Source organism: Pseudoliparis swirei, chromosome 18 (genome assembly GCF_029220125.1).
Source record: "Pseudoliparis swirei isolate HS2019 ecotype Mariana Trench chromosome 18, NWPU_hadal_v1, whole genome shotgun sequence".
Classification (NCBI taxonomy): Eukaryota; Metazoa; Chordata; class Actinopteri; order Perciformes; family Liparidae; genus Pseudoliparis; species Pseudoliparis swirei.
Window position 1 is genome coordinate 22,432,445 of NC_079405.1, and position 14,197 is coordinate 22,446,641.

The following is a 14,197-nucleotide window of genomic DNA, read 5'->3' on the forward strand; positions in this document are numbered from 1 at the left end:
AAAACATAGGATATTTGCTTGTGTCAAAGAGTGTAGAGGTCATCCAAAAGGTTAGAGATTTATTTAATATAAGGGTTTTACCATGACACTGACCCCCATTAAAAATAAGGCTGCATTGGGGGAATGTACTTTGTTAGCAGTGGTGGACTACGGACGTAAACAGGAGGAAACCCTTTTTCTGGGGGCCCCTACTTTGTACCATTATTCCGGAAGGCGTATTGGTCCATGAATTAAAACTATAGAAGCAATAAATATAAGTGCATCGCTAATTGTTCTGCAGAATGATGTCCCCGAAACATCCAGGTCTCCATATTATTTTTCCCTCCTATGGCAAAGGCATCACCCGCCCTACTCTGCGTCTGATTGGCTTACCCCGATATTCTTACCATAAACCCAAACTACTCTCATTCCCCATGAACTAAACCTTACCAACCCAACCAAAGAAGCCAAGGAGGGAAACAAATGAGGACGGTCCAATGGTGTCGTTCTGCATGATAGTCATCCATTAATTAGCCTATGTGTATTTTTGGAGCAATGGGGGCCGTCGGATGCATCGGCATTTGGAACAATCGACATCTGTTTTGGTATAACGGACTGTCAGACACACAGGCATCCGGACCAATAGGCATCCAGTTTGGTGTAACGAGCTGTCGGATTTAATTGGCTTGCTCAAAAGTGGCCGTGGAGCCGCAGACGACGACGACAGGACAACTGGCCCTCGCCTACACCACCAATGATGAGGAAAATCGAGAGAGGCGGAGGATGATAGAGAAATAAATGAAGTAAAACACATCCATTCTCTTTTGGAAATGTAAACAACATTAATGCCAACTGATTCTGAAAACAAACAAACCAGTATGGCTCTGCTTAGTTTTAAAACACACATATTATTGGTCAACTCTCTCTGATAAGAATACTCAGTGTTGCAAAACCATTAGCTTTTACTTATGAAATGTAATAAATGGTAACATCACCTTGCAATATGAGGCATGAACCTAAAATTATAATCAATAACGCTATCATTTTAGATTTTCTTCTCTTCTTAGACAAATTAAAAAGTTTTTCTCGTCTCACCTAATATTCTCACTGTGTGCCACCTCACCTCATTTCAACATGAAAGACATTAAAAGGCACACTTCAAGCAAGATTCCCTCGATTTACTCATCTTAATATGTATAATGTCTTCTGTGGCTCTGGAGGAGATCAAATAACATCAGCTTGTGTTAAAGACTATTTTTATTTTTACAGATCATGGAAACCAGTTGGGGCAACTATTTCTGAAAATAAATATGTCATTTAATAGTGTCGAAAAGATATGGCGTGGGGGGACCATCTATTTATCCCAGGGGCCTCCAAAAACACTAAGACCAGCCCTGTGTGTTAATGTAAAGCCGGCCGGTGCAGGAAAAGAGAACGGTCCTCGTTTCCAGAATTAAAAAAGAACAATGACTCAAAACAATAAATACAAATAAACAGAACCAGTGACTACCAGCTCTACCAATCTCCCAATAAATGTAGTTTTTCCACAATATGCCGCATTGATTATTTCATCTCAATGTAAACATAGCCAATTTGTGCGCATGTATAAATAGCAGGACATGCATTTGTGTTACCCATGAGCCTTCAGGGTTTGTGAGATCGGCGGCGTAATTGAAAGGGAAAACGTCGACCCCGGGAAGCTTTTGGGGCCGCGCCCGGCTGAACTCGGCCGCGGATAAGACGACTGAGCTTTGTATGGAAGCCCTCCAAGTCCTCTCCTCAGCCTCAACTCCTGCCACCCCCCCTCCTGATCCCCTGACACACACACACACACACACACTCCTCGAAGCACCGCCATCCAGAAACCACTGGGATAATTAAGATGTAGGAAGTCTCACCCTTCCCTCCCTTCCTCATCCTCTCATCTTTATCTGCTAAATTGAAACCGTCCTTGAACTTGTGAAGACCTCGGCTAATTAGTGGGGTGTATAACCTCTCTATCACCCTCATTATTCCCGTCTTGCCATCGCTGCACTATCCACCTTTTTTTCCCTTTTTTTGGAGGGTTGGGGGGGGAGGTCTTACAATTTCTTCTTGTATGTCATTTTTTCACGGAGAAGTTGGAGGGATTCAGCGGGGCGGTTTTTTATCTTGTGAGAGCGCGATAAAAGAGTTCTCTATCGCGGCCACAACAGGAACGCAGTGCTTCACGGTGCGGCCCACTGGCAGTGTGGGTGTGTGCCGATATACATGTCAGAGAGAGCGAGAGAGAGAGGCACAGAGACAGAGAGATAGACAGAGATTAATTAGCTGTAAACTGAACATCTGTTTCCTTGCCTGTCAAGTCATCGGATCTCTCGTCACGAAAATTAATCAAAGGCGGTGACAAAACACACCCAGTATCATAACACCTGATGCAAATGTTTCGTAAACGCAAAAGTACTGCATGTACACACAAGTACAAGAATAGGTGTATATATAGTGGATGTTTCGATCATCTCCAAACTGTCCGCACAAACATATTAAATAAAAAGCTGAGCTGTACAAATTGGTTTCAGGTTTGATTTAATTTTTTCAAAAGACAGCACTGAATGTTGGCCGGAGACCAAAAAAAGTGATTGTCTCTACTTTTTTCTGCGATTTTTGTTAAAACAGATGGTACTGACATATTTCTAAATTGAATCGACACCATCCCCGAGTCTGGCCCCCGTGTGCTTCAGTGTAATGCTGCGTTTGCCAGTTGATAGCGCATTACGCATGACGCAGGTCTTTTGTGCATAGTTGGACAGTGCTGTCCAATAAGGGCATTATGTTGAGACATTATTGCTATGTTTTATTACTCAAATTAAATGTTTCTGTCTTTGATTGCCGTTTTATGACATTCTGAAAGGCCATTGTGCACCTGTGTTTTCACTTCACTGCCTGATTAAACCACTAGTTGGTTGCAAATAAACTATGCACCAGAAATGATGGTAAGGGGGTCCCGCCCCCTCCAAGCTGCAACACAGCTAATGGGGTGAGGGAGATGTCAATCAAGCAGAGACTGTACATGCCCACATGGTTCTGAGAAGAGGTTTACCAGGCGCAGTGTAACTGCAGGTGTACTCTGGGTAGATTTTTACGATGCGTCAATAGGTCGAACAAACACAGGACTTTCACCCAGGAGGCCAATGTTTGTGTCCAAAATTCAAATTTGAGTTATTTAAGCCAAGTTACGTAGAAGATCACAGAGGGAATGTCACGCGAACTTGCTTTAACCTAAACGATTATCTTTTTCTTGATCTGAAACAATATATTCTGTTTCACAACATTATATAGAACAGTTGTATACGTCGTTTTTAGAATAATTGGCAAACTACCTTTTTTGTCGGTTAGTTATGTGAAGGTGTTGTTCCCAAATTGAACTGATATTATTACTGATATCGTCCCTATCTTCATTACATAAAATACAAACAAAGACAGATGATGATGGGTGATAGTTTTATCGCTAATTGCGTTTCTGATCGTGAAGTTCTGGGGTCAAGAAGTCAAGCTGCTGCTCAGCCTCCTCCGACTCTTTGGCAATTAACGCACCACGTCTTCTCCGCGTTTCTCAATTTCTACCATGCTCCACGCAGCCCGTCTCTCTTTAATCTCAATCCCTTTTGTTTTATTCAGCCCGTTTAGTGTTTCCATTTACGACAACATAAGTTGCTATCTGAGTTGCCTGAAGATCAGAGAAAGCTGTTGTTGAGCAGAATGAAAGTGTTTTTTGTTGTTGTAAATCTCGGGGTCTACTCGTACGAGAGCCGAGGCCCTGACGCATGAAATCAATTTCTGTCTATTCATAACATATGATATGAAAGCGAGTGGGGTGCCAAAGCAGATGAAAGGGAGACTGAGAGACTGATTAACAAATACAGAGAGTAACCTTTTTGAACAAAGATGATTACGTGCTGATGATGTGATTGGACAACAGGAAGTATTTAAGGCTTTATTCATCCCTGTTGTTTCTGAGGAAGATGAAGGTATCTGCGGGTTGAGACGTTACAGATTCTGGTCTGGTGTGCTGATGATAAATATTTCCTGCTCAACTTTCAAACTTGCAAGATTTGCCCGTTATTGCATTTACCAACTTTTCAATAAAAAAAATAAAACCAACAGGCTGACAAAGGTTACACTCAGTTAGTTGGTATGAATGACCTTCGCTGTACTTACTTGTCCTATATTTCTCATGCTAGAAAAGACTCAATAATATTTACAATTGAAATATCTGATGTTGCAAACACTGGAATTGAATTAAACCAGTCAGATTTAATCATGTGTGGGTGACAGCCCCGGGGTGATGATTTAACACTATGTGACAGGTGTTCTACATTTATGTGCAGAAAATCTTCTCGTCAGAGTATTTGGATCTTTACCATCAAATGAATTTTTGATATAGAGCATATGGACCTGACTAATTGGTTCTTGGCTTGTTTATTAAAAACGACTAATAAATAGTAATACATGAAAATAAAACAATAGGTCTCTTAAGCTGCAAGATACTTTTAGAAAAGCTTTTTCATAAAATGAATCATTTTATGAAATAACTTTTAAAAAATCCCCAAATTCACCATTAGTTCCCCCAAATCTAATTTTGACAAATGAAATGAGTAAGCTGCCTGAAAAATGAAACCAAGTGCACTTTAAAGGCACAGTTATACACAGCGCTGTCGCTGGCCCTATCTTTTTGATTTGTGTCTAGCATAAAACCATGCTGGAGTTAGCATGCTCATGTTAGCTAGCTCATAAACTCCATGTTATACTTTGAGTATGAATTCTTACTTATTGTAAATTGCTTTGGATGAAAGCGTCTGTTAAATGACAAGGAATGTCATGTAACACAATTCTAAAAATAAAAAAAGTGTCATTGAAATGTTATCCGTTTAAACCAAAAACTCATTTGGCTAATGTTAGCTAGCTAACTAACGAGCTGCTGAATGAGTCAAATGTGGCCTCACAATCATTCATTCACTAAGATTCCCCAGTTTTATTGATGCGCTTCATTTCCAGTCTACAGAGAGCAGAAGAGGCTCGTGCTGTGCTGTGATTGTGACACAGAATACATTGCCTCGGCATTGGCCTTGCAAGTTTAGGGCCGATTTAACAATAGATATCTTGTTGAACTATTTTCAAATGATGAAATGTAGAATCTTGGTAAGAATTTGATAAGAATTTGGGAAGAAATGTCAATATAAACACATCAGCCTTGACGTTTTTCCTTACTTTGCAGTCACAGCACACATCATTTAGTTTGGTAAAAGATCAGGTCCAAACTGTGACTGTTAACTTCAACCAATGTGGACGCAAAGTCCTTAAAGCGCTGTGAATTGATCCAATTCAGCTATGAGCTCACTCATCAATAGCGCCATCTCCGTGACAAAAAGAGCAAACGGTTGATATTGTTTTGTCAAACTGCTAAAGAGATAACTCTGTTTATATGGGAATGTATGATTACTTTACCTCAGAGAAGATGATCCATATTCACTAATAATATCGGGAGGGTCAAAAGTCCTCCTAATCCATTTTTATGTGTAATCCAATAAGCGATCAATCCAATACCTAATGTAATAGCTGTCAGGCTTCAGATTATGGGATAATACAATCTCTGGTAATCCATGACTACTTCTCTCTTTTGCTGTCTTTGTCCATACGCTGCATTATACACATGTTTTAGGAGGAGAGGACTGGTGTCCTATTTGAGAGTTCTCATTTCAGATTAGTATGTTCGACGGAGGTTTTCTTTAGAACTCAGAGACCTAGAGAGAGAGGATGATGAAGATAGAAATGGTGGGGTTTGATAGCTGCGAAGCACACGTGGCGTGTGTGTGTGTGTGTGTGTTCACTGGTGGCATTTCCAGGATTCGCGCTGTGCTCCGTCTGAAGTAACAGGTCAGCATATTAACTGTGTAGGAAATACCAGGCTTTGCCCAACACCTTTCTGCCTCTTATGGTATCAGCCACACAACCAGAACAGACTAAATAACGTTGCTTCTCCGTGTGTGTGTGTGTGTGTGTTTCTTTGTGCAGACGTGTGCTGTCTGTTGGCTCTTTTGACAGCAATAACCTTTTTGGAATAGGAGTGTTAATTGCACAGGTTTGAGATCAGTGCGGGAGACGGTGTAATGTCTATTCTGAGATTCAATTTCTTACTGTGTGTGTGTGTGTGTGTGTGTGTGTGTAAGGGGGTCGGGGGGGATAGAGAGGCAAGGTACTGCACATTCACGTAGGACCTGATTGTGGAAAATACGCTTGGTGAACAGCGAGGCACAGATAATGTTGTGATCTCGTTTAAATCGTGCCATGAGGTGCGCATATGACGCCCATACGTAGTGACATTTGGTGTTGTGAAACCGCTCTGTGGACTACATCCCCCGACACTCACGATGTATATCACATGCTACGAGCTCACAGAACAGTATCTGGAAGCGGGCACGGTACGCCGACGCAGTACGCGGGCGATGTTGGTGGATGTGGATGAATTTTGTTAACTTTACTCGTTTTTTGTTGTTGCTACAAGGCAACCTCGTTAGCGCTGGAGCGAGTGCAACAGCCCGCAGGAATCTACGAGCCTCGAAGGCGCTACACATTTTAAATCATCTCATTCCGAGCCTGAACAACCCGGCTGCGCCTGTTCTCCTGGGGCGACTGAACCGGGATCATGCTGGCTTTGGCTGGGCTTTTTAAGACGACCCAACTCTTTTTACCAATCCACCTGTGAACACACGCACACACACACACTCACACACACTCACTCCTCTGCCGGTCTTGCAGACGCCACATCCAACCTACTCCGGTGATCCAGCGGCCGCAGCACATCTTTGCCTTCACCTGGGGGGGGGGGGGGGGGGGGTTATTAAGTGAGATGGTTCCGCCATAGAGGTGCATCAGCAGCAGCCGCCGCCCCGTGGGAGCGTGCACGGCCAATTACGCCACAGCGGACGGTCATCGGGCGAGCAGCAGAGGCTCAAGGACTAGCAGAAGGTGTGTTACGGAAGGGTTCATTCAGATCTGCTGAGAGCGGCAGAAAGAAACGTAAAACAAAACAACAGTTTTTCTGAGAACTGATTTTGACACAAGTCAGTTTTGAAAGGTTTAAGAATTCCCAAACTGTTATTATTATTCTGTTTATTAAGATAAATGAGCTGCTCAATGACTGATCAATTAGTTTTAGGAGTTTTTTCTTTTCTTTCTTTCACAGCAGTCAAAGACACTGTTCGGTTTCATTGCTTTCTGTCACTTTGCGTCCTCTTGCTATTTCAAGACGGTTTATTTTCCCCCGTACACTTGGAGAAAACACATCTGGACCGCCTCGTTTGTCATAAACTGACAAGATAATTGCAACGATAAAAACATATACAAAAATGGGGTATGCTAGTGTGAACAGAGACAGATTAAAGTGGTTTTAGGCCCCTGGGCTTGTACTACCTATTCAAAAATTAATTCAGGGACATGGTTTGTTGCTTGAGCAGGTGAGGTTGAGGGCAGGTGAAGGGAATCAACAATCAGGAAAAGGGAAGACAATCACAGGGACAGGAAGTGCAGGGAAACAGAGGACACAAGAGACAGGACTTCAAAATAAAACAGGAAGCACATCTTTGACATCTTTAAGAGTTGTTCAAATTTAACTATTCTATTTTTTCCTCATTTGGAGGGTAAAAGTTGACGGAGCGTTGTTCACCTATGCACAGACACAAACGTGTCAGTTGAGTTCAGGATTTAATTCTGAACCCCCATATTTGAATTTTTTCATTAAGTATGTTCCCTTATTTTATTTGATATTTGCTGTATTTGTTTTATTAATTTACTTACAGTTTTGCCCATATGCTATCTATAAAAGCAAGCGCCGGCCTGTAGCAAAATGCTGATATTATTTTTAATGTGAAAATAATTAACTAAATGTCTTTATCAAAGAAAATGTGCCACAGTCGTTGAGTCTAAAGATGCTCAAACTTCTGTTTCACTGTGACTTTAAGAACCAGCAGTGGAGGACAGCGTCAGGTGTTACAGCAAAAAATATGCAAAGAAAAGGATAGGTGTGTGTGTGTGTGTGTGTGTCAGAAAGTCAGAGGAGGTAACGGGGCTGGAGAAATAGTTAGTAATGGCAACAGACTGTGTGCTTTTGACACTTCAGCTCATCCACATCATGGCTTCCACTGCCCACGTTAATCATCACATGCACGCACGCACACCCACACACACAGACACACACAGACACACTACCTGTACTGTCAGCCGTATCGATTGCTCGGTGGCCGGGGGATGAACCTGTCATGGCCAACATAGATCGGACTGGAGGATAATGAAGTCTTCTTGCCCTAGCTGACAAGCTCCGAGAGAAAGTGAGAGGGAAAGTGTGTGTTCGCGTGTGTGTGTGTGTGAGAGAGGGAAAAAACAGGAAAGATGGTCCCAGGACAGCCCACAGGCGTTCTAACCATTGCCTGAATAAATTGGATGGAAAGAAGGCCCCTTGTGAGTGGAAGACATGATCTGTCATGTCGTCCAAAAGAAACTCGTATGAAGGGTGAGGTCAGGATGCTAATAAAGACCTAACCCCCCCTCCCACACACACACACACACACACCACTGATTGAACAGCTGAAATGTCTTCAACTATTTTCCTGGAAACATTTTAATCACACTGTAACATTGCACACAAAAAATCTCTCTCTCTCTAACACACCATCTATCTCAGTTAAGTGATTGTTCCTTCATTTTCGTTCAGGTTTTTGAATCCCGGTGATGATATGCTTTGTAGAATTAAAAGGCTCAACATTGTGCATCTTACAGAAGATACATAAATCCATCTTTCATGAGCACAAGCTCACAGCCTGGTGATGTCTCTGTCTCTTTCTCCCCCAGTTCCGTGTTGTAAAGCGAGTAAAAACTTCTGCTGTTATTCTCTATTCATCATATTGCCAGGGGAAAATAACTATCATACGTAAATGCCAAAACCACCGCCGAGTTTCCATGCCGTCTGCCCTGTCTGTGGCTCTCATTTAAAAAAACTTCTCAGCCTACGTAGTTTAAAGAGGCTTAACGATTTCCCAAAACACATCTGGCGACTATACTAATTGATCCACAGTTGATGTTCCATTGAGTATCACATATTTGATATAAAACAGCGGCAAAAAGGCAAACATGCTACATCCGTTACGCCTTCAGTGTCGCTCTTTGCTCTTCTTTCAATAAAGACATGCTCTCAAGCACAGGTAGAGCCGATGCTGATGCAGCATCTCCGCTAACCTCTTCAAGAGGAGCCGACACTGCTGTTTAGAATGCACAGTGGCCTCCATTTCCGTGTGAGCCGAGATATCTTGATTGTAAAGTAGGCTCTGTGGCAAATAAACGTTTTGTTCAGCAAAATATTCCTCACAGGCCAATTCCACTTTCATGATTTTTAAGACGTAAATGTTAAGAAATCAAACGCTGCAGCGAGGCAATAAACAAACCTCTGTCTCCTGACTCCTGGCCTCGGCTTCCTGCATCCAGCCCCGGGGCCTGGACCTGACTTCCCCCAATGCCTCCTGCCTCCGTGTACCTGCTTCCTGTCATGGCCCTGCTGATTTTTTATTTGTGATGTGTGGCTGTCCAAAATAAACTGAATTGAATTGATTTGAATGATTTCACGTCACTTCCACCCAAATTATCATTATGAATTTAAACAACAAATACGGCTTGAACTTTGATTTCATTTCTTGATTGCTGTTTGTGTGGGGCACACGATAATGTTGGACACAATAATAGGAAATGGACAAGGACATCCACCACATTCCCATCTATGTATTAATACTGTGAGATTAACGGACTATCAGGAATGCAAATATGAGTGCATATCTAAATTTTGCGGGTTGAATGTAACAAATGTTTCGCGGGTCATTTAATTTAATTTATTGTAATTTATTTAACCAGGAAAATCTCCTTTACAAGAGTGTCCAGGCCAAGACTGCAGCAGTAGCACATTACACAAAGTTTCAGACATACAACATAAAACAGTGACAGAAAATATAGAAAAAGAAATAATTTTTTAGATCACAGCATGAATAAAACCCAAACTAAGAATCAAGTCATCATAACCCAGTTCACACAGGTGCACATATACCTCAGTCGAAGAAAACATCTACAACCAGATGAACCTTCCTCCAACTCTTTCAATCTATTTTTAAAACACCTAAAGAGACCGGTTCCCGTAGACCCAGATCAGTCTGCAGCAAATTCCAAGCCGCAGGAGCAGCACACCTAAAACTTATTTTTCCCATTTCTAGACGGACGTTAGGAACAGATAGCAAGAGGAGGCCTTGTGCACATGTCACAGAGCGAAGACGGTAGCTTCCAGGATTTTTCTGATGAATTAACGTACAAAGATAAGATGGAAGCACGTTAAGAATTGCCTTATAAATAAGGAGATACCAATGATTTAGTCTACAGATGGACAGAGCAGTCCAACCAACCCTAGCATACAGGGAGCAATGGTGAGTAAGAGCCTTAAGAATAGTTATGCTCCATGGTACATTATCTAAGGAGTGAAGACATTGAAAAGATGCATGCATATATAAAACATCACCATAATCAATCACAGGTATAAAAGTAGCAGCAACACGTCTCTTTTTAGAAAGAACAGAAAAGCAAGACTTATTTCTGAAATAGAAACCCAGCCTCAGCTTCAATTTCTTGCTGAATTTGAGGTTCAAAAGAGAGAGAAATCAATTAAGAATCCCAGGTATTTATATGATGATACAGACTCAATCACATTGCCCTGAAATGTAATTATAGCTGGAAGGTTCAGTGGCTTTTTCTTTGAGTTTGTTCACATCATTTTTATTTTTTTAATGGTTTATTTAATAAGGGACAGTGCACATTGATAAAAACATTTCAGTAAATGTGCCAGAGTTAGCCAAGAGGCTATTTTTCATCTGTAGTCCCAATCATCAACTCATAAACAGTGTGTTGAACAGTATCAAAGGCTTTTTGCAACTGAAAGAGAGCCTGATACTGTGTAGGATCAGAACTGTAAATAACAGTCTCATCTGCATAAAAGTGAACATTTTCATTTGGCACATTTTGACCGATATTGTTGATATAAATTGTGAATAAAAGTGGTCCTAGGTCATAGTGCATCACCTAGCTAGCACCCTGCTAACAAGAAACCCAGTATAGTGTGAGAATGAGGGGTGTGGGACTGTGCAGAATAAAGTTGTTTGAGTATTAGAAGCAGACATGTTCTATATATATGTGGATAAGAGAGGAGAGTGTTTATTATTCAGGAGACCAAACCAGCCTCCAGCATGCGGTTGCATGTGTTTCTGTGATGTAAAGACGTTCTTTGAAACTCGTGAACGCCTGGATGTCCTTTGTGTACCGGTGTGCAACATTGGGACGCAAAGAGAATTTCAACAATAAAATGTCTCTAAAAATACATTACCCATCCCAGCATTATTATATATATATATATATTGAGTCACTGCAGCTTTGAAGACACTATGTATATTGATGTATGCCTAAATGCAACGGGGGATTCATCCGACGAGGAGTACAAGGAAGAAATAAAAGTTGCCTGAGCTGCAGAAGACCCCTGTACCCCACAGCATGAAAATGACTTCCCATTCAGGAAACTTCCCGCTGACAATTTTAATCCATCTTCCTCTAGCGGGGACTTGACACTTATTCCTTTTGTATTCCCCGTGGACAACCTCTCCATCTATTTCCTCCTCCTCTCTCGCGCTCACCTTTGCCCTAACACTGCAGGATAACAGCAGGGCCAGGAATGATGTATCTATAGCAACAATAGATTGTGCGTGATGTTGCAGAATCCAGACTTCTCGCCCGCTTTTTTGGGGATCAAATGTAGCACACAGGCAAGCACCAAACCACAACAGCTTTCAGCGACATAATCACGGAGCGACGGGAATCTTTTCCTTCCACTGCAGCTGCATTGTCTCGACCTAAGACCATCAAAGAAGCCGCCGCCCACAGGACAGCTGACGAAGTGATGCTGCTAGTATGGCACATTCCTAACGCCTTAAACTGTCAGAATGGCAACAAACACACAGTATATGTGGACTGTATGTGTGTGTGTGTGTGTGTGTGTGTGTATGTGTGTGTGTGTAAGACTGAGAGTGTGAGAGAGTTAGAAGCTGTCACAACATCCATTTATCAAAGAGCCCATGAGGTCTCAGAGATGTGTTTCCCTCTTGTTCTCGCACTCGCACACACACACACACACACACGCACGCACGCACACACACACACAGGCGTATCGCTCACATCCACTACATTTCCATGCACAAAAGTTTCAGGTTTTTTCCCCCCTCATTTACAAAAAGCAAGACATTAGTCCCACTAAGAGGTTGACATGGCTAATAAAGACCAATCATACACAATATCGGCATTTCTGGATCTCAATTGGAATATTATATATTCTGGATAATAGTGGGATATGAGTATGATTTTGAACTTGGTTATTGCAAATTGTGTTAAATTTTCTTTTGTCCATCTCAACTCAATACGCACATGCCATATGGATTCAAATCTATATTTGTTGAAGTTTATCTGACCAATGGATCAGTGATCACCCAGCTCTGCAGTTGCCCATTGTTGTATTGAAATCAAAATCCACACCTATTGCTGAATATTTTTTGCATCGCCGTAGCAAACACAACTTAAGTTGTCTATGCTATCCTAAGCTATGGCTTGAGCCCGGCACGTGCGCAGACATTTTTGGGGGGCAGGTGCTCAAACCCCCAAAAAAGGGCACCCATCGGCAAAATGATTTTGCTATTGATCACTCGTGAGCGCCGCGGAGCAGGTCGAGGCGGAATTCTCACAATAACTCAAATAAATGCCCCGACAGATATCCAAACACATTTGGGGGGACTTGACAGAGAGAGAGTAACTTTTATTCTTAAATACTGATAATGAAGAAAAAATGTGGCTCCAGCAGAAAGGGCACTTTTCTCATCCAGGGCAAAAGGGCTGGTGCTTGAGCACCACTGGGGCTCTATCTGCCTTGAGCTGAATGGAGCAGTAAAACGTTGTCTTTAGCAGTGCAGAAAGATACTCCTCTGGTTTTTCTGAAGAGTCCTTTTGAAAGCCTCGTTACGGAGCTGCAAACACAGCCGGGCTACGCTGCCGCTCGCCGCTCGGAGTGAACGGACCCTCCCACACGGAGGAGAGCAGTTCCTCCGGCGAAGCGACTTACTCACACTTCCATACACCGTGTAGCCAGATGAACGGCTGTCAAGAACACACAGCGACGCCGTCAGTGGTCTCCCACGCCAGCCATCTAAATTCTGTGTCTGAGCAGGAATGTGTTGCCAGGAGGTGCACAGTCATCTGTGTGCACGGCAGACTGATCTCAGGCCAGCTCGCACACACAAGGAGTCTGAGGCATCTGGCCAGTTGCTCGCTTTTTTTCAAACGATCCAAGAACAATTAGTGTTCCTCTCACCGTTTGACTTTTAAAGTTATCAATTGAATATAACCTGTGAATAACTCCTGCCATGGAGCCCTGCTGCCAACTGTGTGCCCGAGAGAAGATGCACAGTGTGAAGAACGAGACGTATCTATGTCTTTTTATCTTCCTTTATCTTCCTAAATTCTGTGACTATTTAATGGCTACTTTGATGGTATATAAAGTTAAAGAGGGTGGCTGCCCGGGACAGTAAAAGGAGTGCCATGTTTTTTCTTTTAAATTTAAAGGTTTAATAATTATTGATGTGGTCAGAATTTAGGTTCAAAACTTTAAAGTAAACTAAAAAGAACCATGTGACAAAGTTAAGCTGCTGTTCCAGATTAATGAATGTATCGTGCCGTCAACTGAAATGAGTCCCGTCTTGTCGTGTTACATTTCTAATGAAATGAGATTGTGTGGACCGAGCAGATGTGAAATGCTGCGCCCCATTTCTTTAAATCGTGTGGCTCGACATCGCACATCACACCTTGAGGAGTGATTCTGGACACATCCTCAGCAACTATAGGTAGTTACATGAATCTTCACCTTCAAAGATAAGTGTAGCCATCATTTCTCCCCGTAGACTCAGTTCAACAAATAAAAGCTGTCTGGTTCAGCCTCCTCTCAGAATCTCGCCATTCGGCACGAGCCGCACGCTTTATGTAACCCGGACCACAACGCCACGGAGTCCGAGCCCATTCAGTGGATCGTTTGAGGAGCTCAGCGTGAACAATGTGTCTCCCATCG

General features: G+C 42.4%; 1 protein-coding gene across 1 annotated transcript in view; it reads right to left on the minus strand.

The window, feature by feature from the left end:
* The window catches only part of epha8 (eph receptor A8), a 97,944-nt gene that overhangs the window by 59,402 nt on the left and 24,345 nt on the right, over positions 1-14,197 (minus strand). The gene's annotated exons all lie outside the window — the stretch shown is intronic.